Source organism: Esox lucius, chromosome 20, assembly GCF_011004845.1.
Source record: "Esox lucius isolate fEsoLuc1 chromosome 20, fEsoLuc1.pri, whole genome shotgun sequence".
NCBI lineage: Eukaryota > Metazoa > Chordata > Actinopteri > Esociformes > Esocidae > Esox > Esox lucius.
Genome location: NC_047588.1, coordinates 32,133,512 through 32,156,645, shown reverse-complemented (window position 1 = coordinate 32,156,645; position 23,134 = coordinate 32,133,512). Strand labels below are relative to the sequence as shown.

The following is a 23,134-nucleotide window of genomic DNA, read 5'->3' as shown; positions in this document are numbered from 1 at the left end:
ACGGATAACCAGTCCAGATGATTGTCTTTTCTTTTAGAATAGTGTTGCACCTCCTTGGACTGCAGGGTCATGTCCAATAAGTACAGTTGTCCTAATCTTATGTAGCTTTCGTAAATAGGACAGTTGTAGTTTTAATTATTTGATTGCCAGTGTCTACAGTCAGGGGCGTTGGACTGGGGGGAAAAGGGGTACTAAGTATATAGGGCCCTAATGTGTAGGGGGGCCCTCAAAAATGTTTGAATCTTGAATAAAGTGGGGAGGGGCCCTCAGAGACCGCCTATGTACAGGGCCCAGAATTTTGTGCTACATCCATGTCTACAGTTAGTCTCTAAAGAAAATCAATACCAAACGTCCTCGGCGTATGTAGTTGTCCCGTGGTGGTATGTCGGCTCCACCACCAGATGGCAGCACATATCCGGACAAAGATCATTGTTGAAGGCCTCTAATAGGAAAGCCAAGGGTAAATGTGAAAATAAAGAGGCTTAACTGTTAATTGTGATGAGTAAAATCACGACTCTTACCTTTACACCACCTGCCTAATAACATCTACAATTAAATGTAGTATACATTTATTAATACAGCTAATCAATGAAAAGATGAGCATTTAAAATAACCCAGTGACAAACTGATTAGGATTGCATGACCAAAGAATCTTTCACACCGAAAATATATTATTGAAAAACAAGATTTAATTAATAAATGTAAACTTTTGTTTTGCTGTGTTTTATTTTTTCTTCCAGTTCTTGTGATCTTGTTGTGTTTATAATGGCCTTCTTGTTTTTTATTTCCATTTCACCCACATGGTATGGAGGCCAAAGTATCACCAGCGTACTACATAGAACACACAATTTGGGAAATTGAAAAACAAAAATTAATGGAGGTTTGTGGACATTTTCTGCTAGTGCAATATTGTCAGTTTGGTAATGAACAGAAATAAACAGCCATGCATTATTTAGTTTGCAGTCCATTCCCTCATTAAATTATATTAAACATTTCCTCTTAATTGACATTTTAAAATAGAATAGAAAAAAAATTCTACCCAAATATATCCCAGAAATTTCATTGACTTTGCAGGTATATTATATAAATTATATTTCAGTTTAAACAATCACAATATAATAAGTCTATTTATACATCTAATGTATTTATATATATAAACACATTTGATATATATATATATATATATATATATATAATTTATGTTTATATATCTATATATATAAATACATATATATATATATAAATACATATATAAATATATATATATATATACATATATATATTATTTTTTTTATTTACAGCCTGTGAAATTAACACAGTATAGAGATAAAGTCTGTCAACTCCACAGAGGCACTCTAAACGGATTTCAAGAAGATAGCTGGAGACTGACTGATAATAATCACCTGAAGTAAACAGGCTTTGCATTAGTCAATACCTAATCCTCCCTGAGAATCCCTCCTAGATGTGGCACTGTAATAAACAAGTATACCCTCCATTAGATATTGTAATGACTCGCTGTTTTCAGATGAATGCCAGAAAGCCTAGGTGGGGGCACAGAGGTACAGACGTGCTTAAGGGTTTTAAAAGCATTTTTTGAAGCGGTCTTCTGATTTCCTACAGCTCAATGGTTTTATCTCAGCCTGGCATAACACAAGAGACATTGTGATGATGTCTATATTGAGTTTTTCACATATATTAGTGCGTAATGTAGATGCTCAGGGTGTATGTATTTATAAATTCTGTATAAACAGTGTGTCTTGTAATTGTACAACCAAAGCACTTTCAGTACCATTGTGCGGACAGTAATTAAGTGTTTCCTTAAACATTACTGTGGAAAATAACTCGGATGTGTCATTTAACATAATAACAAGCCTGTGCCTGTCATTCTGTCTGGTGCATTGTTTTACATTTTGTCTTATTTAACATTTGTTTGTGTAAGGCTGTACCAGTGTCTTTCAGGACGTTGAATGTGAATGCCAGTGGTCTGTCATAGGTGTCACATTAAGGAAAAGGCATCATGTTTACATGCTTTTTCTGCACCTTTCAGCCATGGAAATTATAATCATGGAACAATAAAGTCCATGGGGCATAATTGAAAAAGGAAATGAAACTAGCGGAATTGTCTTTTATCGAGTGAGGGAGATATTTTATGGTCTCTGGAGCGATTGATTTGAAAGAACAGGATGGAGAGAATTGCATTAAGATGTGTGATTAAGATGTCTCATCTCTGATTGGTCTGAAATCACTTTTATTTCCTTCTTCTCCGCTGTCAAGTTCCTCTAAGGGACCAAGTCAGCTTATAGGAAGAAGTATTAAAGGGACGAGAAATCAGCCAACACTGAAGAAATTATATACCTCACTGCCTTCAGACCCACTCGGATGTTCACAGTCCCTCCTAGAGAAATCCTCTCACCCCTGCACTGAAAACAAACATGAACAAACAGGTTTCAGTCAGTTTTATCAAGTTCAAGTATTCTGAACCAAAATCTATAGGATGCAAGACGGGGCAATCAGCCGTTAAAACAATAATATAGTATGTTTCAAGCGTAGCCACTGTTTAGGAAAAAGTGGAGGGCTGAGTTGGAGAAATGTAGCTAACAACATTAAAATCATAATGGTCGTCTGAATCAGATTTTGAAGCTATACAGTGTTTGTTTATTTATTTTATTTTTTACAGTGAATTAAAGTAGTATGCCATGGCTCATAATGAGGTATAACCATTGATCTCAGCTCATAAGGAAGACGTTTAATTTTTCAAGAATCAATGGCTGTATTTAATATATTTATAAGGGAAAAACTTGATGGTGTTTGACAAATATTGCTGCAACTGTAACAATATGATATGTTATAGTTTGGTTTTTGCTTTGGTCTGGTGATTTCATTTGCCTTTGTTTGTCAGCTGGCAGGCATAAAGCCACCTACAGGACCTTGTCCCTCACCCAGCCTGCAGTGTTTACCATTCACTACTCACAAGAGTAAACAAGCCTAACAGCTTACAGGCAAATTGTGGGGCTGCAGCCAATGATTAATTAGTGTGTGTGTGTGTGTGTGTGTATGCACCATACACATTAAAATACCCAAGTTAGTCTTTCACATCTTAAACAGATTTTGGGGCAAATTAGCAGTCTTATATCATGACAACTTTAGGATCTGTTATTAAATAACATTGTTTTATGCAAGGTTTGGTTTACCTGGCACCAAAACATATGTATATATATTTTTTTTTTTAAATACATATTACAAGCCATGAAGATGCTTGTCAAGCAACTCCATAGTTCGCTATGATCTAGAGAGAAACATTTAGAAAAGTCAGGTTGAAGTCAGGGCTTTATGGACTAACTGAACTCTAGCATGATGGATTGTTTCTGGGGACTATTCCGTGCTGTGTTATTGTATTAAACCCAGTCATAATGTCTCCCTCTCCAAGGGAAAGGCAAATGCTAAACCAGAAAATAATAGCAGCCTACTTAATACTGAGCCGTCCCGAAACACAAAGAGGTATTAAGGAATCCAGCTGAGGTGATGTGGAAACATAGTTGCTTTTTAGCCCCAGGGGATCATATTGTATGAAACAGAACTATTAGAATTGCATGTGTGTTTGTGAGATACATTTGCTAGTTCCCGATGTGCCATTTGCTAGTTCCTGATGTGCCATTTGCTAGTTCCCGATGTGCCATTTGCTAGTTCCCGATGTGCCATTGACTAGTTCCCGATGTGCCATTGGCTAGTTCCTGATGTGCCATTTGCTAGTTCCTGATGTGCCTGATGTGTCAGTGCATCTCGTCATACGGCCACGTTAACCACACCCGTCGTTGATTGCTAGTAGCCAGAGCACTGCGCCTGGCGGTGGACGGTTTTTACCCTGCCTGTGCAGCTCCATCTCGCCACTCACCTCTTCATAGCCCCGCCCTACTGTGGATTCATATCGGTTCGCCCCGCTGCCTAGGCACAGACTCTTTCCTGTGACTCTGGTCACTTGTCAGCCGGCCAAGATGCTTAGCTCTAATTGGCCGGTGGGGTTTCCTTCTGGAAAGAAGACATTATTACAAGCAACGTTCCTCCCCCACCCCGCCCATCATCCCCCCCCCCACCCCGCCCATCAGTTCCCCCACCCCACCCTACAATCATTCCTCCCCCACCCCACCCATCAGTCCCCCCACCCCACCCTACAATCATTCCTCCCCCACCCCACCCACCATTCCTCCTACACCCCACCCATAATCTCTCCCCCACCCTACCCATCAGTCCCCCCATCCCATCTATCATTTCTCCCCACCCCACCCATTAGACCTCCCCACCCAACCAGCAGTGGAGGGCAGACATACACACATACACAGGCATATATGCACAAACACACACACACACACACACAAGCCAAACTCCACCCCTACTAGCCACAAACTCTACACAACTTCCACCAACCCCCTACAGACGCAAGCACACACACCCACACAGGCTCCCTGAAACACCCTAGCCAAACTCCACCCCTACCAACCCAACAACCACCTCTACCACAAACCCAGTGACATCACTTCTAAAAAAAGACCTGTATTTTCCATGGAATGGACCCAGGTTCATATATCAACAATATCGTAATGACAATATAGACACCCACCTATACGTTGCCACTTATTTTCGGAGGGTGTAGTTGAATAGTTGAATCAGAGCAAATCTAATCAGCATTCCTGAAACAGCATCTGAGTTAAAAAATAGATCCACAGTCTTACTGCAGTGCAAGGCACCCTACTGCGCTACCTGTCAGAGCCAATACATCCTCCTCTAGCACACTAACACAAGTCTTCTCTCCTCACTCTTAATTCATTATACCAGCATATGGACTCTGGCTCTGCCAATGTTTTCAGGTTGTTAGCTAATTCAAATAGTTTAGGTTTTTGTTTCAATAAAAAAAATATTGTAGGTCGTTACTATATGAGTGGTTTTTGTATTTGTGTGTAATATTTCATTTAGTTTCTGTAATGAGTAATCGTTTTTATCTGACCACTTTCGTTAATACTGTCTGACCTTGTACATTTTTATTTCAACAATTTATTGAAACTTGAATCTTGCACCTTTGTTTTAAAAATAGGATAAATAATGGCTGATCTTTTTTTAGAATCTGAATCTAGTAACCATCAAGTGGAATGAACTGTGGCTATATTATTCATTGTTTGGCTGGAGATTTTATCGTTTTCAGGGGATATATTCCCTCCATGTTATGAAGCGAGAATCATTTGCATTTTTTCTCTGAGTGTGAAGTATCAAAGCTGGGCCCCTGCTGAGCTGAGAATGGAGTGAGCTGGCATAGGCATGAATTTTTCAGCAGCCCTCTCCCTTTCTCTCTCTATTTCCTTTCTCTCCCTCCTCTCTCTCTCTCTCTCTCTCTCTCTTTTCCTTTCTCTCCCTCCTCTCTCTCTCTTTTCCTGTCGGTTCAGTCGATACGCTGCTCAGACGAGAAGCTCATGGCTGCATAAGAACTAGACAGAGTGCAGCCCCTGAATTCAAGGAGCTACCGGAGAAATGGCCCCTGAATTAAAACTGTAAAAACAAATAAATATATTTCAGGGTACCCTTTTTTTCACCCCTCTGACTGTTCGATGGGACCGTCCATGTTAGACAGGGAGTTTCAGGCATCTGTATCATTCTGAAGCTCAAGGTTATATCAATATATATTACCGGTCAAAAATGAATGGGTTAGTGTGTCCAAACTTGTGACTGGTACTGTATTTCATCTTTATATATACATATGTATAGATCTTGAAAAAAAAAAACACAGTAAATATAAAGAAATATATATATACATTTGCTTTCTGAATTGTATATATACAATATCTCACAGGAGTACACCCCTCAAACTTTTGCTAATATTTGATTATATCTTTTCATGTGACAACACAAATGACACTTTGCTACAATTTAAAGTAGTGAGTGTACAGCTTGTAGAACAGTGTACATTGGCTGTCCCCTCAAAATATACTGGCCACACAAAATATACTGGCCACACAAAATATTTTTTAAAAAATACTTTGGGCCCAATTTGGACATTTTCACTTAGGGGTGTACTCACTTTTGTTGCCAGCGGTTTAGACATTAATGGCTGTGTGTTGTGTTATTTTGAGGGGACAGCAAATTTACACTGTTATACAAGCTGTACACTCACTACTTTACATTGTAGCAAAGTGTCATATTCTCAGTGTTGTCACATGAAAAGACAATCAAATAATTGCAAAAATGTGAGGGGTGTACTCACTTCAGTGAGACACTGTATATATATACATATATATATACAATGTAGCCACATATATATATTATGTTTCTTCACTTTGATTGTATGCTTTAGGAGATATATCCCCACTGAATGTATAATGACCACATAATAGCTAGTTGTAAATGGTAGCTCACTGAGGCCATCTCCTTCCAACAAGAATGGCAAATGACACACTGTGTATAAAAAAGGTTTTTACACAGGTACAGAATAAAGTGAAAAGGTTTGTAGGTGTCTGAAGCAGCAGTGAATATATGCTTTAAGGTGGACATACAGCATGGAGGACAAGGTCGTCTCTCTGCCTTCAGTCCGCCGGTCCTCTGACCTCACATTCCAACCCGAGACTGGCCAAGATAGTGTAGGGTAGTCTTTGACTAGTTTAGTCCTCTATCATAAAATTATTTTGTATTTTTATTTTATGTTGTGTTTCTATTCTGTTATCACAGTCATACGTCCGCTGCTAGGTTAATCTACAGCAGGATCAGCTTTACCTGTGTACATACCGCTTCTTTATTTTGCATCCCGGGGGGGGACAGCTTGCACCCTGGCCCGGCGCCGATTAACCTTCCACATGTGGTGTCAGTCAGAGGTCTGGACACACCTAATCACTTGAGGTGTGTCCAAACCTGTGCCTGGTACTGTGCATGCTGACCATATTTTTGTGATTCCATCACATTTTCATATACAATGACTGCTGTATCCACTGAACTTCCAACTTAAATATTTCCTTTTTCTTTCCAGCAGCTACACCTAAACCCCCGAGGCTGTCTGTAAGCTACAGCTACTTAGTGTGATATATTGCATGACATGTTACTGGCCCTAAAATTTCATCCAAAGATGCTGGGTTGTTTATGTGTTTGTTTGTTTGTTTGTTCCGGAGCGAGGCAGGCTGTCTCCCTTGGGTATCATGGTGTAGAAATCCATTTTGTTGATGGACAGTTTAATGATTATTTTAATGAAGGTGGTCCTGAGAGCACTTTTATTGCTATTTGTTTTACGGAAGAAAAAAAAAAACAACAGCTCTGCTGTTATTACCATGCTAAATACGAGCCATATCAAGATGCTAGGTCTCTGCGCACAGTGCAACTGTTACATTTATAATATGACATTGTGGTTTAAGATATGAATTATTAGTGAGATTGTGTCAAAAGTCATTTATCTTCCAGGTATAACTTTGCCTTTTCCGTTTATGGAAGATGAGTTGCGGCGGGAGGCTCTGAGACGTGATTTTTCCAACCACATGCGTCCCTCTGTGAGCGGAGGAAAAATAGCTGGAAAGGTCAGTTAAGTAGATCTGTGAAGTGTGCGCGTGCGCGCGCGAGCATTTGCATATGTGTGTGCGCGTGGGCTGTCGGAGGTGTGCGTGTGTGTTTGTGTGTGTAACAGAAACCATTACGTGAGAGACGACAGGACATGGATAGCTCCTCTGTATGGTGGATCCCTACCCAACCAGCCCTATCTCTCATTATGAACTTCTAATAGGGTAAACGCACACAATCTCCTCCCTGCACCCCGAGACAAATTCATGCCCCAATCTGCCCCCATCAGTGCATCACATTTTGGATTGATGGGGCGACCGTGGAAGTGAAGCATGTATCAGAGCACAGTAGATACAGACCTTTTGAGTACGTCCCAAATGCAAACCTACTCAGTGCGCTGCTCTTGATAGGGGCCCGGGGGTCTAAAGTAGTGCACTGTTTTGGGAAAAGCGTGGCACCTTGGGACACAGCCTCGAACCGTGTCATTGCTCCACCTCTGTCCAGGTGTCTGTCACTTGAAGGCCTGTGTGTATTTCCGAGGCCGAGTGGATCAAAGTGTTGATAATGGGCTGTCTCAGTGTTTTATGACAGTAATGGCCGGTCCTGCTCCGTCACAGAGTCTGGTCCGGCTGCAGGATCTGTCCGGCTCAGATAACACACATCAGATAGACAGGGCTGATGGGGAGCTGGCCCAGTGATGGCCCCTCGCGCCGACACGCAGCACACCAGCGAACACGACCACCTGCAGATGTGCACACAAACATGATGGGCATGCACACACGTGCACCGTCCACACACAGACACACACACACACACACACAAACAATGGCCCCAAGCCCTTCTTTCACGACAAATTTGAAAAGGTCAGTGCTTCTTATTTGTTACCCATGCACAGGCAATGTTGTTACGGAAAATACCCACTTGAAAAGGTTGAATTTCATAGCCGATACCTGCCTGTATGTTGTGTGGTAAACCACGTTTTCATGATGCGACTGGGTCTATTTACATGAATGGTTAAAGCCGAATGGAGAGATCCAAATTCTAGTGGCTCTGAACCAATGTGTCCGGGGGTTTTGAAGATAATGGAAAGGATAATAATTGCAACCTTTACGGTAGATACCAGGGCATGTGGGGAACATCGTCAAAGTTGACAGGGTATTGATGGTGGATTTCCTCCATCTGGGCTTTCTGATGTGGATGATTAGGTTGCCTGGGACACAGGCGTCATGGAATGTGTTTGGGAATGCTGAGCAGGCAAGAAACAAGGATTTTCATAATTGAGGTCATTATTTGAATCAAAATGTAGTGTCATTTGTCACCTAATTCTTGCTACACGTTGTAATGTCGAGTTATTGGTCCAAATGAAATGTCATCACAATTATAGAAAGGAGGAATCTGGCAGGAACCTGACTGCAATTTCCAATTTCTGAACAGCAGAAATGTCAAGTTAAAGGTTTGGTAAAGGCCTTCTCAGTCTCCCTCTCTCCCCCTCTCACTGTCTCTCATTCTGTCTGCTTCTCTGTCTCTCTCTCTCTCTTTGATATTCCATAATGCTGTTATTGACCGTTTGGCCCAAAAAATTATATTTGCTTTGCATATCTGAGATGAAACAGAATATTGACTGCTTGTCCTCCCTTTGTAGGGAGGTGGACGCTGATTAGAATCAATCAAGTTCCCAAGCTAGTTTTTGATGAGTTCAATTACATTTGTATTCATTGATGAAAAGATTACTATTCTCTTCCACTAATTAGGAATTTTGAAAGGTTGAGCTACCGTGTTGACATTGCTTTCCTTCCCAGTCTGACAAACAAATACAGTGTGTTTATCTTTATCTATTTTCCCATTATTAGATTATATCCTTTTTTAAAGGGCAATAAAGTAATGGAATCCACGATAAATATCCTAAATCTAAGACCTGTTACAAAAGTTACAATAACAGTAGACAGCTCCGTTTCGTAGCATGTATCATCCATGCAAAACCCAGGTCACACAGAGATATCCTCTACAGGGGGAAAGCCTTCCACTGTTAACATAAGTCTAGGAGCCCATCATTTCCGTGTTCCCTCAGACACCAGTGACATTGCCTGTTTGATTTCACTGAAAAGGTTTTTCGTTGTTTTATTTCTCTTGAGAAATAGTACTCTGCGTTTCGGATCTGTTTTCTGTTTGTATATGCAGAAAACACGTTCTGGAGAAAGAGTTCACGTTGAGGTTAGGTTAAACATGGTTGTTTCTTTGCAATGACCGATGGTTATCGCGATCGTTAAGGACAGTGCAGTGTTTTCCTGTTCATTTCCCTCATGCGGTCCAACACTTGACCATGGCACTGGGAACCGAGGCACAACAACACTTCAAGTGGAGCGCATATCTCCACATTCCTCCACAGCTGATGTCAAGCTTTTGTCAGCTGAAATTCATTTTCCACGGTCAGAGTTCAGTAAGGTAAAGCAATAATGCTTGCCGTTTCAACAAGATGCCTGGACTGAAATCAAACGCAAAAGAAAAATGCAATTATGCATAAACTTTAATACGTTTTTTTAAGAAACTATTGTTGATGGGTAAAGGCTTAATTGTTCTTCGCTTTACCTTTCACATGTACCGCTGTAGGCACGGAGGGAATTCACAAGTGGGTATATTTCTGTTTAAAAAAAGAGCTGCATTTTAATTGCCTCCAGATAGGCTCCATAAAAACATGAAGCACTTAAGAAACAAAAACAGACACGTAACCTGTCCTGATACATCCAGCCACTTTGCTAATGCCAGGTATTCCCTGAGGCCTGTGTGAGGATGGTTGATGTTGCCATTGTTTTAACTCCCGTTTGACTTCAGATTTGGTGTATGCTTGCCTCCTCGTGCAAACTGTCACCACCAATGACTCCTACGGCTCGGAGAGTTGTCATTAGTGCCAGAATCCACTTCTGAAAGTCTGTTAGTAATTAGTCGTTGTTGTGATGCTGGCAGCCTAATCCCTTACGGTGAGTACGAATCCCAAACTCATGCTGAAACTCAAAGCGTTTGCATATCTTCTGTGCACATTTAGCAGAAAGTCTTCCTTGGTATTACCTCCCTAAGTGTTTTCCCTAAGCTGTCCTTCCTCACGGAGTGTTGTCTGATTAGCTAGCTGCTCTGTTGCTCACTATAACGTGGAGCTGAATTGAATAAGCAGTCTATACAGTTCTGTTTAATTATTGAGATTAGGCCATGTCCAGTATGTTTAGGATCTAAAGCCCTGAGGCACGTAGCCTTACAATGACCATTAGAAAATCAACACGTTACCCTGGGTACGTCCCAAATGGCATGGTATTCCCTATTTTTCTACACTACCTTTGACAAGGGCACATTTGCTAGGGTACAATATTCCCAATTATTGCCCCACCTTTGACCTAGTCTCTGTATCATTTGATATCTCAGAGGAGATTATTTAGCAGACCCTTTATATCCATAGCAATTTACAGTAGTAAGCGCACACATTTCCTAAGTGGCCCCATGTGGGAATCGAACCCACAACCCTGGCGTAGCAAGCACCATGCTCTACCACTACCAGCTAAGCGGTAGCGTTAATAATGGACAAAGCGCATTACAATATTTTATGTATAACTATATAACCAGTCTGGCCTTTTCCGATCTTCCATCCTGCTCTTTCAGTCACAAGGAGTAAACATTTGTTATTGTGTGTGTTCAAACGCTATTGTAATGGAGTCCACAGCCAGGTTGATGTCTTAACGCACCTGGCAGACATGAAAAATCAATGTCTCCCTCATTCACCTGCTGTAACAATTAGTGCAGTGTTGGGAGAATCACAACACGATTCCCATCGACCCGAGGAGCGACTGAAGTGGAGGAATCACGACAGGGATCTGGACTGAGTCGGAGTGACAACAAGCGTAACTTTCATTAGCATCTCCTCCGCCGCATCAGGCCTGAAGAGCACTGTCACCTGGGCTTGATTGAACCCAGGCAGCCATTGATTTCCAATACAGACTACTGGGCGATTTGATTGTTCCCACTATAGCTGACAGTCAGCTATAATTCTTAATAGATTTCAGTCAAATGGAGAGACTGGTAAATAAGTTAATATACTAGCTCTGTGTTGGTCTGTGTGGAAAGTTACTGTGCAATGCCAGGCTGTTTCTATGTAATCAACTAGAGAGACTGATAAGAGGGATAGTATGGGCTTGTACTGTACTTGAATGAAAATGATTATGGTGTTTTGCAGTTCTTTTATGAAGGGGTATGTTTTTCATCACTGAGGGGTCCACTTACAGCAAATCAAATGACTGCTAGGGTAATAGCTTCTCTGTCCCTCCACTGGTGTTAAATGTAATTTCTCCATCTCTATTACTGTGAAGTAAGCCTTTTACCTGCCATGGTAAGTCCTTCTCTCCCCTCACATTGTAATTTACTTCCTGACTGTGACAGGCGAAATGGAACTTTCAAAGCTCAGTGTATTTCAAATAGAACACTGTGGCAACAACATAATCTTCCAAACCACATTTCATAATATATCCCTTTCTTCGCCCAAGCAAGTTTATATAGAGAGTTTATATAAGAGTTCAAATATCTCCATGTTTTCATCTATCAAATTCGCCACTGGGGTCCACATAAAGTCTGGAATAGTGTATTACAATGGGGAGGAGAGAGAGAAGAGTGCATGCCAACAAAGTTACAGAACAATGTGGGGAGCTAATTCAGATGATTACATTTAACCCATTACGTCACGTGTGGTGATACTTGCGTACTCAAAGATAAGGTGCATAAGTTGGTGTTCATTATATGAGATGAGACATGTGGTGTATTCACACTTGGTGTCAGGCGCTTACCAGGTACAGTGATCAGATTGCAGCTCAAACTGTTTTTTAAAGGAGAATGGAGTGACGAGTGTCAGGTTTTTTGCAGTCTTATGGAGTCCATTGCGCTGGTCGGCTCCAAAGAACTGAAAATAACGAGAGCCAAAGGAGAGTCCTGTAGCCAAGCTGGTCCCAGTGATTCTGGTGTCATGTGTGCAGCGAAGGGCCAGTTTACCAGAGAGTAAATATCCCTTTACCAGATCACGTGGAAAGTGTTGTCAGGGGCCCTGGTGACAAACCAGATGACGTTGTGGTTACGGTTGGTGGCAACACTGGATTCCATCCACCAAAGGACTGGTAAGATGGTCATTTTATACAAAAGTATGTCTTGCATTATGGGGGAAGGAGGCTTTGATTTCAGGCTGATTGTGAATATCATGGGCCTAGAAAGGGATCTGACGAGATATGGAGATCCTTGTAGGTGTGGACACACCAAGTCAAATGGAGGTCCATAAATACCGCTGTGTGAAACTGCTGGTTGCCTGTGGCGTTCATGCTGTGTGGCTGAAGTACACCCAGGGCCTGCTCTGATGCCCGACAGGGAGAGTAAGGCGGGACTCAAAATGAGTTGTCCGTTTGTTTGCCAGGCGTTAGATGGCTTCCAAAGTAACTTTCTTTGGGGTTCTTCGTCGCCTCCTTTGAGCAGAGGAATGATAGACACAGCTTTCCCATCCAGGGGAATTTCTGAACTTAGTAGTGAGTGGTTTAACAGTCCGGCGATGGGGGCTGCAATTAGTGCACTACTTTTCACTTTAGAAGGAAAGCAGGAGAGCGGGGAGGTTAGAGGAGACTAGAGAAGGGGGTTAGAGGAGAGAAAGAGCGTCTCCTCTCTCGACAGCTGATGCTCCCCTTGTCTCTGAGCCATAGAATGTTCCAGAAGCGTTCCACACAGGTGGGACTCCCAGCGATTCCTTGCCAAGTTTTTCCAACCCTAGGTCCAACCCTCATCCCCATGTGTGAGGCTGGCTCCACATCCGTGCCAGACCTGGCAGCGCTTCGCTCCTCTCTGATGCCGGAGGGAGGGCCTGGTTGTGCTCGTGCAACGATGTGTGTCAAACTCAGGAGACGGAGTGTGAGTGTGCGTTTTAGTTTTGGAATTTCAATAAGCCACTCGGGGCTGGAGTGTGGTATATGGGGCAGAGGCTTACACTGGGAGGCGTTGGCTGGGGTAAACCAGGGGGGTGGGTCGTCATGATTCATTAATGCCAGTGACTTTGGTACGTAGGTAGATACAAACAAACACACTCTGAATTATAATACAATAATATAGTGACATGCTCAAAGACTAAGTAGTTGGGGGGGAGGGGGGTGAAAAACGATTATGTTGCCACAGTAACATGTTCTAACTGTATAACTGACTTGGTAAACACAACGTTTCCACAGGAACGGGTGATATGTGAGGGATATCGTTCAGGAAATCATTTGGATCTTTTTGTAGGTGATGTGTTGCACTCGTAAATGTCCCAGGTTTATGGGCTACATGAAGAAATTGTTTCAATTACAGGTATGAATACATTGAAATGTATGAATGCACAAACTGCTATCAAATATTTGGCATATATTTCTCAGGCTTTGAAGCCTCCATATCTTTGTTTCTGGTCATTTCCCATCATGGCTCTGTTAGTGTAGGGAGTCAGAAGGGGTGGCAATTCAGTGTAGCTGGGTGGTGATGTGAAAATAACCGTTCCCAGTGTCAGCTGCCCAAATGACACCCTTCTCCCAAAAAAGTGCTCAACGTTTGACTTGAGCCCATACGGTGCTGGTAAAAGCAGTGCACTTACAGGAAATAGGTTGCCATTTGGAATTCCATTTCAGTGATCTGAGGTTACTGCTTGGCCATGTTGGTTCCGCCCTATCCTCTTTACGCCCACAGGAACCTGTCATCGCCAGACACAGGAACCTGTCATCACCAGACACACAATTATTTCTGTCTACTCATTTTACTCAGGTTGCAACAGGCCTCTCTGAGAAAATCTGCACTTTATATGTATTTCCTACAAATGTACATTTACAATTGGCTGAGTAAATAACTTTCTACCGGTATTGGTTTGCCTTTTGCACTGTGCTGTGTACTAACATTTCCCTCAAGACATTCATTTTCTCATCATAACCCTTCCCTTCAACAAGGCCATATGAATGCCTACTCTTGAGCACTTAAAATTAAAAACACTGACATCCGTTGTCAGCAGCGATGATGAATAGGTCTTGCCTCAGCGAATATGATTCAGCAGGGCCTGCTGATTTTCCCGTAGCATTTCAAAATCCACCACTGCTCGTCACGGAGGGTGTTTCATTTGGCGGTATGTTGTCCCGGGCAAACTGTGCTGATACAACGAGAAGACTTCCTCCTCGTTTAACTTTAAAACAAAGAGGATTCAAATGTTAGCACTTCATTGTGAGATGTGTGACCACAGAGGCAGGCACACTGTGGAGGAGAACATTGTGTATATCCCTTGTAATCTTATCTCTTGTCGATGTGTATCTATCAGACAGTACGAAGGGGAACTGCAGAGCCAGATGGGAGATATCATTTAGTGAAAGTCCTGACTCTTCCATTCTTTTCAGGGCCTCTGACTACGCTATAGTCTCTCTCTAATGAGTCTTGGATGAGTGGGGACACATGCCTGTTGGAAAAGAAGTCCGTAAGCCATTTTCCTTGGATTCCTGTTTAAAACAAGACCAGCATGTCCTTTACACTGTCATTGAAGAGCGATCTGATTTGTCAAAAGGGGAATGAGTAGGGAGGACGGAGAAACGTACAAGTGATTAAAGATGTCTCAAACATCTTGACGCAGCAGTTTGTATCTTGCCATTAAGAGCCTCAGTGGTCTTTAGTCAATAGGCTATAAGCTGTACCGACACTGAACCAAACTATTATTGTTAGAGTGTAAATCTGTGATTAAATCAGTGTAATTTGTTCATCATTTCTTAGACTAAATCTTATATTAAATGTGCGTGGGTTCATTACATTTGCTCTGTGAAGTGTACTAAAACTCACAGGATAAACCATAAAAAATTAATTCGGAAATCACATGCAGATCACGACAAAACAAGTCTAGTGACAAAACAAACCGAACCCCATGCTAATGCCCTATCATTAACAGGCATGGCACATGATTACAATAATAGTAAAACACAGGAATGACAAGTAAAGAATACTAAATAAAAATTATATTTAAATGCTGATAACTATTATGGGATCATACATCTGGATCCAATTTCTCTTTAAACAAGAAGGTCTACCAGATATGGCAGAATTTCCCTGCAGATCCTCCATTCATGACAAGAGTCATCTGAAGTGCAGCAACATCAGTCTGTTTGCCAGGTACTCAGTCACCGTCATTATCTATAATTAAACCTTGCCTCCATTTCACAAAACAAATGAACAAAATGGTGAGGATTTGTTGAATAGGCATACATTACCTAAGTGCTAAACACGCCTCCCTCCGGAAGAAATATCTGTCAGAAGCGACTGTCCTACACTTAGCTGGAGGACCGGGCTTCCTCAGAGACCAGCTGGCAGGGCAAGTGTCACAAATGATGGCCTTTCCCCTAGGGCACTACACTTGTCTAGAGCTGGGCAAATGTACCATGCTAAATAAAGAATTGTGTGGCGTTTATCCCGCGTCTGGCACAGCAGGACCTGAAGGTCCAGGGTGATACAACAAGATGAAGTGTCTCCGAACCATCTAATGCCACTCAATGAGCAAAACATCTCCAGTCAGTTAGTTGACATGCATTCATTAGACCCTCCCTAATTGAATAAACATACTAGATGGCGGGTTTGAACCCGAAGCCTCTGCAGCTATATAAAAAAGTCAAAGGAAACATGTGGAGTGGAGCTGAATGGGTGTGGAGATAGAGTGTGAGCAGAACACCCAGGCTTTGAATGCTGATGCAGGATGTTCAGTTAACAACATCAGTTTTCAGATAAACAGTTTGACCGAATCCCTTATTTACATCGGAACAGAACAGAGGCACTGTAGCAACATACTTGTCTCCCCTCTGCGCCGCTCTGTCAGCCGTTAACGGAGCGCTGTGCTGGGGAGGACGCGGGGGGGCGGGACCACAACCCCCCCCCATCACGGACGGGTGGGCAGGCAGGAGGACGAGGCGGAGGTCATCCACCGCCCTGCAGCAAGATCATTTACATGCATTTTGGAGTGGACCCTGAACGCAGCGCGGTTTCACTTCTCTCACAGCGGGACGTCATTTACATAATTGATGAAGTATGATAATAACAAAAGCTCACTCAGGTTTTTTTTTTTTTGGTCTACAAAACGCATTTATCTAGGGATCAGGGTCCTGGCAGTACGGGTCTACCAGGCGCAGTGCTAGCTGGGTGGATGACACTTTGGTGCCAGATATGGAACCTGCGTCTTCTGGAATAACAAGACTTTTTGACTTTGTGTAAGTGAGGTTGAGCCTCTTGAATACTTTATTATACATACATAGAACATACTTCATTTTACACACACACACACACACACACACAACACACGGCACACAGCACACACAACACAACACACAACACACACACACACACTCACAAGTTTGTATGGCCATCCTCATGGGGACCAGAAAATATAAATTACATGCTCCCTTGCCCATAATCTTAACCTTAATCTAACCCTTACCCTAACCTAACCCTAACATTAACCTAACCCTTACCCTAACCTAACCCTAACATTAACCTAACCCTTACCCTAACCTAACCCTAACATTAACCTCAATGAAGTAACATTTATGCCTAAACTTTACTTAGATGTAATGTCTAACCTTAACCCTAAACTTAACCAACAATGCCTGGACCTTAAAGAAGTTTGACCCTAAACCTAAACCCTGAGCCAGAAATTGACTTTTGCCTCATGGGGACCGGCAAGTTTTTTTTCTGGATTTAATATATTCATGGGGACCCCATGAGTCCCCATGAGTATAGTTATACCTAAAACATACACACAAACACACACACACGCACGTACACTCACACGTACACTCACACAGTACATTAAACATCCTGCCCAACGAAAAACAAAGACAGCTAGCATATGGTCCTCGCGAAGGACCTGTGTGGATGCGTCCGAGTCTTTAAGAACAACACCGCTCTCTCCCTTTCCCCGTCTTTCTCCTACACAGGCGCCCGCGCACCCCCCTTTCCCTCTCCATCGGTGGTTTACTTTTTGCCTGGCACGGCGTGACAGTGTGCCGTGTGTCTCCTCATAGGCCTTGGCCTGGCATATGCTCTGTGAGCCGTTGGCCTGCCGCCACATGCAACAGCGCTGCCCTGCGCTCCAGCGTAGCTCCCAGCCACCTGTGCTCTCTCTACAGAGCCCAAGCGGGGGGCCGCCGCCGGGAGCCCCACCGGACCCATCACACCTGTGACTGCCGGGAAACAAGTCGCTGTGGCGCAGCCGGGCCATTCACAGCGCTGGTCCCACACAACAACAACAGTCTTAATTATAATTCCAGCGCCACTCCTGGACTAAATCGACATTGAGGTTCGTTCCACGTACTGAAGATTATTCATACGCTCGGAAGCACTGCATGTGTGTGTGTGTGTGTGTGTGTGTGCGTGCGCGCAGAGAACAGAACTGCGTGGCCTCAACAGTAGAAGGTCAGATAGCAGCAGTCAGAACATGAAGACAGGGTGTGAATTCATATGCAGCTTATGGGCTGTGAAATGTGTTTCAATGAGAACAGCTAGGCTGCTACATACAGTATGTCACAAAAGTGAGTACACCCCTCACATTTTTGCAAATCTTTTTATGTGCCAACACTGAGGAAATGACACTTTGCTACAATGTAATGTTGCGAGTGTACAGCTTGTATAACAGTGTAAATTTGCTGTCCCCTCAAAATAACAACACACAGCCATTAATGTCTAAACCGCTGGCAACAAAAGTGAGTACTAAGTGAAAATGTCCAAATTGGGCCCAATTAGCCATTTTCCCTCCCCGGTGTCATGTGACTCGTTAGTGTTACAAGGTCTCAGGTGTGAATGGGGAGCAGGTGTGTTCAATTTGGTGTCATCGCTCTCACACTCCCTCAAACTGGTCACTGGAAGTCCAACATGGCACCTCATGGCAAAGAACTGTCTGAGGATCTGAAAAAAAGTATTGTTGCTCTACATGAAGATGGCATAGGCTATAAGAAGATTGCCAAGACCCTGAAACTGAGCACGGTAGCCAAGACCATACAGCGGTTTAACAGGACAAGTTTCACTCAGAACAGGCCTCGCCATGGTCGACCAAAGAAGTTGAGTGCACATTTTCACTTAGGGGTGTACTCACTTTTGTTGGCAGTGGTTTGGACATTAATGGCTGTGTGTTGCGTTATTTTAAGAGGACAGCAAATGTACACTGTTCTACAAGCTGTACACTCACTACTTTACATTGTAGCAAAGTGTCATTTCTTCAGTGTTGTCACATGAAAATATATAATCAAATATTTCCAAAAATGTGAGGGCTGTACTCACTTCTGTGAGACACTGTACATACCCCCTGAACTGGCGTCCACCGTGTAAGTTTCATCCCACTGACTAAACGTGCGTTTTGTGCCGCCACAACGGTTGCTTTAACTCAGCGGGAGCCACAGCCTTTTATAGGATAATATGAAACACCTGTTGCATTGACGCCACGTACATTTAACTGAATGGGGCCCCGGTGAAAAGTAGTGCCCTGTTTCCCTGGGGTATTTTGCTTTCAGATTTGGGATGTTTCATTGGACCGAGACAGTGGGCACAGACAGAGAGCTGGACGCTGTGTACCGGATTCATGCTCATCGGAGGCAGCGGTTCAGACCATTGGACCGACCTAGACCATAGAAGTCGTCCACTATAAATGGTACAGGACTCCGCCGGGATACACCCCACAGTCAATGCAGGGTTTTTACGAGTGGGATTGCAACGGCGCAGAGCAACACGCAGCCTCAGGTTAGAAGTCTATCAGCAGTCAGCAGGCTGACCTTTCTCAGCACCGCTCACAGGAAATGACAGCCCACCACCGTACACATGGGACCCGATTCCCTTTATAGTCCAGGGGGTTTGTCGAAAGCAGTCCACTAAATAGGGAATATGGTGCCATTTGGGATGATAGCGTTTTAATCTTCCAAGAGACTGTTCACATGTCTCTGTTTGGTTATGAAATTGTGTACACATGCACTGTATGTACAGTCTCAACATGTGGTAGTGAATGGGTCGGTGTTTTTACAAATGGACTTTCTGACCAATTGTTACCTTTCCAAGATGATTTTATTTATTTATATCCACCTTTATTAAAGGAGGTCAGTGATCACGTTCCTGCTGATGACGCTGCCACGTGGAGCTCAGGGTTAGGTTTGCCAATATTGCCCCGGCGCTGAGCAGCATAGATCTGATAGGCCCACTCTGTCTGGTCCTTATCAGGCCTGCCCATCTGGTACAGGGAGAACAGGGATGAGTGAGCTGCAGGTTTGCGTGCAAACGGAGAAGCCCAACAGAAGCCAAAGGGAAGAGGAGCTCTGATTGTTATCCTTTCTACAGCAGCTGTGAGGGTTGCCTCCCTGTCTATCTGCTTGCCTCCCTCCCTGTCTATCTGCTTGTCTCCCTCTATGTCTATCTGTCTGCCTCCCTTCATGTCTGTCTGTCTGCCTGCCTGTCATTTATGCTTGTTTACCTGTCTGCCTGTCTGTCTGTCTGTCTGCCTGCCTCCACTCACTGCTCGCTGAATCCTAATGTCTGTTGATTTTGAAGGTGAGTATTGAAGATAGTATGTTTCACCCTCTAAAATCCCTTCAGAGGAAATGCTTTTTCGTTACACTTGATTTTGTTTTTGTTTTTCTGTCAAGGTTAGCCGTGTCAAAATGAAACCAATGAGCACTCTGCCTCAAGGGTTCCATTCATTTTGATCAAGAGGTGCCTCATCTGAGGTCCGTGATTTGGGCTGGCTTGGCACACCTGACCCCACACGTCCCCCGTCCCCAGACCACACCACCAAGCCTGATAACATGTTCCGCTTGACTGCCTCCATCCCTCCTCAGGTGTCTCTACATTCAACCCCCCCCCCCCCCCCCCCCCCCCCCCCCCCCAAACACCCTCAACCTGACCCTGTCCAAATATTGCCAATCCAGGGATAGCGGGGTTTAGGATGGGCGGATCAGATGGTGAATGGTTCTCCGGGTTTTGAAGATGGATGGAAACCTTCGAGGTGACGCTGGGGTGTGGGAACAGCATCACAGGTCAGACTGACGTCAGGAGGAAGGCGTTAGCATCCCGGATGCATAATGACCCATCTGTTTGGATTAGAGGTCAGCTGGTCCCTGGACAGTAATACTGTACTGTAGGTCTGTGTCTCTGGCCACTCCAGGATTCCCACCTGGTCTCATAGTGTTCTGCAGCAGACCTGTGTTCAAATGCTAATACGTGACTTTCAAATAGTTCAGAGGCAGTGTCTTTGAGAGTTCCAGCAGTCTGAGGTCCTATAGTCTTCACGTGTACTGGTGAAGCATGGGTACAAATCCGGTCCCATGCTCTATTAGCAAAATGTGCACTTCCCTTAACATAAAAAAAAAATCATATATATATATTTATATATATATATATATATATATATATTATTTTGCTGTATTTTCATTATTTTTTTATCAATGGTTCTCTGGCTCAACAGAACTAATCGGTCCCAAAATGACAAACCTCAGTCCCTTAGCTTGCAGTTTAATCCACCTCAATCCAATGCTCCAAGTATTTCAAATTGAAAATTCATGCTAAATGAACTCAGGTCTGGGGTGCAGCAGGGCTCCACCCAAGCAGGAGGCAGGTGAGATGATGGGGTTTGACGCTAGACTCAGGTCAACAGATGGCTCTTTCGGACATGTCTGTGTTGTTACTAAGGCCCCAACAGGCATAGTCTGTACTCTAGGGAGTTATCTGATTGTATCATGTAAAGTAGAGGCCTTACAATTTGTTTGCATGTCAAATGATGTGTGAATGGATTGTTTCTCAAATGGGTTGATTTATGTAAAACGCAGGGGGTATATACAATTTGACATAAGTTTCTTCTAATTCTTGGTAATTGAATCTACTCCCTGTAAATATATATGGCAAACCATTGTTCTCCTCCCTTTGCCTGACAGTGATGTCTGAATCTAGGCTCTGGCGGTGGCCTGGACTGTTCTGTTTTTCCATAGGGAATGAGGAGGACGAAGAGGAGGAGGTGCCTAGTGGTCTAGCAAGCTAGGCCAGGCAGCTTGCCAACAGGTTCTCCTACAGGTCATGCTACGCTATGCCCTGGCTGGAAGTTGGAGCCTTCCATTGCTCTCACCAGGGCCCTGGCCTACCAACCTGAACCTCGACATCTGCGCCCCTAGCAGAACGAGACAGCTGGGGCCAGAGTGGGGGGATCACAAACGGCGGAGGCCCGGGGGCGTGTTTGCGTGTGGACTTCCAGTAAATGATTGGCTTGTGTGGAGCTGTGGCAGTTGACGGATGGTCTGTGGCTAACCGGTTTGTGCTAATTACAGGGCTACTCTCAGACTGCTGGGCCCGGCCTGCCTTTGGCCTGCATTCTGGGAAATCTCATCCAAGATGGGACTCTCTTGAAGCTCAAAGGAGAAGAAAATACACCATAAAAGTTGGATTTCTCCACTGCTGCTTCTGAAACTACAGGCTTCATCTCTCTACTCTATTTTAATTATTTACACAGTGATCCATGGAAACAACATTAGTTAAAATTGTGGACCAGTTATTGGTCCTGTGTTATATAGTAGCTAATGCTAATTATAGAGAAAAAAACGTAATTAATTTGACTGTCTCCAGGGTCTCGTTGCTACAGTATATGCATACTGCTAACAAATGACCAGTCACATCCATATCGTTTTACACAGTACTCATTTTGAAAATATTTTGGAAATGATGAAGACATTGCCTCAGGTCAAGCTTACCATGTCACCAACATCACAGATGATAGATTAATGTGTTGCAGGAGGATGCAGGAGGACAAATATTTAAGAAATAAATGTTTTTTTCCAAATGCTGCTTAATGATTTCACTTGAGTTGAGCCTCCAGTTACCTAAAAGCGTGAGTTTCCCCAACACTGGAACAAAGTGGTTAAAAAACTGGCAGGAGGCTGTGAATTAGCTAGCTACATAGCTTGCCTTCAAAAAAGAAGCACAGCCCCAGCTGTATAAACAGTGTGGCGCTAGCAAGCTGCATTCTGCTGAGTGCTTCTGAGGAGATTAGAGCATGGAACTGTCTGCAGCCCTGCAGATTGTCAGCACACGGGGAGAAAGAGGAGAAACGATGCACCAAATGAATTCTCAACATCTGCAGTACAAACCGAGATGTGGCCAATTAGGCTCTGTGAACAGACAGAGCACCATTAGACCAGACCAGTTAAAGCTCACCAGGAGGAAGTAAACACAGGCCAGAAAGGGTAAAGACTGAAATGCTGGGATTCAGTCCAAAGCCTATTATAGTGCAGGGCGCAATATAGGTTACAAACTACTACTACTACTACAACCACAACTACTACTCCTACTACTACTACAACCACTACTACTACTCCTACTACTACTACAACTACTTCAACCACTATTACAACCACTACTACTACTCCTACAACCACTACTACTTATTGCCATCACTGCAACCACCACTACTACCACACAACTAGTACTACTACCATCAATACCTCTACAGCCGCTACCAATACTATGAATACCACCACAACCCCAATTTTGTGCCCAATCTGGGAAAACAGCTCACTCGTAAATTAAAGTCTACACCCAAACC

The 23,134-nt window shown here is 43.3% G+C and overlaps 2 long non-coding RNA genes across 2 annotated transcripts; one reads left to right on the top strand and one right to left on the bottom strand.

Annotated features, from left to right (window-relative positions):
• Positions 1-722: 722 nt before the first annotated feature.
• On the bottom strand, positions 723-4,006 carry LOC105018890. Its single transcript, XR_828611.2, has 3 exons — positions 3,893-4,006; positions 2,356-2,420; positions 723-831 (listed from the first exon to the last, which is right to left on the bottom strand). It is a non-coding gene; the product is annotated as an uncharacterized LOC105018890 (long non-coding RNA).
• A 12,144-nt stretch (positions 4,007-16,150) lies between these two features.
• LOC117593473 lies at positions 16,151-22,331 on the top strand. The gene is made up of 3 exons (XR_004574884.1): positions 16,151-16,778; positions 17,505-17,866; positions 21,864-22,331. It is a non-coding gene; the product is annotated as an uncharacterized LOC117593473 (long non-coding RNA).
• The last annotated feature ends 803 nt before the right edge of the window (positions 22,332-23,134 follow it).